Raw genomic sequence first — 2,193 nt, forward strand, 5'->3', positions numbered from 1 at the left:
CATGGATGTGTGTGATGTCCTTAGGTTAGTTAGGTTTAAGTAGTTCTAAGTTCTAGGGGACTGATGACCTCAGCAGTTAAGTCCCATAGTGCTCAGAGCCATTTGAGTTATGAGCGTAATGGGCAAGGTGGACTACATCTGTAATGTGTGGATAAGTTGAGAATTTGGGTCTGACAGGGGGGTTGTGCTAGAGTAGTTTATGCAGTTGGAATGACCATTGCATCAAGATGATTTAGTGGTCAGAACATCTGCCTAGTAAGTAGGAAATCTGTGTTCGAATCTGGGTCCGGCACAAATTTTCAACTTTCTACATTGATTTCAGTGAATGACCGTTCGCAGCCAATGCCTGTAATTCCTTTGTGTCTTAATTCATAATGGCTGCTGGATCAAAATGCTGTCTGTTCTTTCGAACATGTCAGAAGGAACAGACACCATATATAGTTACAGAAGGACCATGTCAGTGTATTCCGCAAATGTGTCCCCAACCATGTTGCTCTAACACCGAGAGACACATGAATTAGGCTCGAAGCAGGTCAGAGAGGTATGATTGACGTTCAGTGACATCAACCGATCCGACGTAAGCACCCGCTACCTCCCTTACCCATCATGATTACTCTGCGGCACACCTACCAAGAAAACATGTTTTCAAGCGGCTGTAGCTCGTTTCAGGACATGATTTCCTGTCAAAATATTATGTACTCACTCCCCTCTAAAAGTCCTTGAAGATTGTAACCCGCTGCTGACAGTTGCCTTAAGAAACATTTGCGGTACCGATGCCCAGTTTCTAAATCGTACCTTAAAATGAGCACAACTACTACTTCTAGTTATTATTCTTATGGTATTTACTAAAGAAACTAAACTCCTCTAGAACAGGCCATGAAGGTCCAACGGTATGTGACCGGCCGCCGTGTCATCCTCACCCATAGGCGTCACCAGATGCGGATACGGAGGGACATGTGGTCAGCACACCGCTCTCCCGGCCGTATGTCAGTTTCCGAGACCGGAGCCGCTACTTCTCAATCAAGTAGCTCCTCAGTTTGCCTCACAAGGGCTGAGCGCACCCCGCTTGCCAACAGCGCTGGGCAGACCGGATGGTCACCCATCCAAGACCTAGCCCAGCCCGACAGAGCTTAACATCGGTGATCTGACGGGAACCGGTGCTACCACTGCGACAAGGCCGTTGGCTTATGGTATTTACTGCCCAACTATAAACATCCACGAGCGTTTCATTTGTTTTCCCTTACAGGAGCTCTGGTGTTTTACGACTGACTATGATTTTACTATCATCAGCCGATGAAAACTTTTTCTCCATGTCTTATACCATCTGGAGTGTCGCTGATACACTGCATACTAAGGACAGAACTGGACCTAATACCCTAGCCTGAGGAACACCAGTGCTTACGTATTTCTTGTCGGACAACTGTTTTACTAAAACAATATCATCAGCAGACATACGAACTATGTCTGCCTTTGCACTCTGTTTTCCATGTAATACTGGAACCAATTGTTAGCTATTCCTTCTACTCCTAGCGCTTCTACTTTCACGATTCAGCCTTCTCTACGAGGAATGTTCATACGACACCAAGTTTTGTACTGTTCGGTGATAGTTCTTCAGTCGTGTCTCCTGTCATCCTAATCGATTACTTCCGAATAGTATCTTAGCTGTTGTAAATTTTGTCGACTGATGTCGAATGCTTTTCACAAATTCCACTTGCGGATCGTATGCTATCATGTCACCTATATAACTTACTTTAGGTCCCTACGTATGGATATATTCATGTACAGCGACTATAATAACTTCCTTGGTATTATGATGAATCGTTTCAAGTTAAATTATCCGCATATGGAGGCCCTTATCTACGGCCACGATTCTGATTTCATTTGAAAAAAAATAGAAATTTGCGGCAAGAACTTATGGGACCAAACTGCTGAGGACAACACACACACCCATGCCCGAGGGAGGACTCGAACGGAATGGCGTATGTTGTTCCTAGGTATTGGCAGGGCCCTGTTATTACAGCTCTATGTGTGCACAACCCGTGTAACTTCCTCGAAGACACATCCCGCAGACAAACACAGAAGTAGCGCGAGTGAGCTCTTCATGAATGTAAACATGAAATCAAAGAGATAACGAAGAAACAAAGACGGCGTATAGCCATATCGGGTAGCCTGTAAATTCAGGTTCCGTCGTGA

The 2,193-nt window shown here is 44.9% G+C and overlaps 1 pseudogene; it reads right to left on the reverse strand.

The window, feature by feature from the left end:
* Positions 1 to 1,067: 1,067 nt before the first annotated feature.
* Positions 1,068 to 1,185, reverse strand: LOC126185845 (5S ribosomal RNA; annotated as a pseudogene).
* Between the last annotated feature and the right edge of the window lie 1,008 nt (positions 1,186 to 2,193).

Source organism: Schistocerca cancellata, chromosome 4 (genome assembly GCF_023864275.1).
Source record: "Schistocerca cancellata isolate TAMUIC-IGC-003103 chromosome 4, iqSchCanc2.1, whole genome shotgun sequence".
NCBI lineage: Eukaryota > Metazoa > Arthropoda > Insecta > Orthoptera > Acrididae > Schistocerca > Schistocerca cancellata.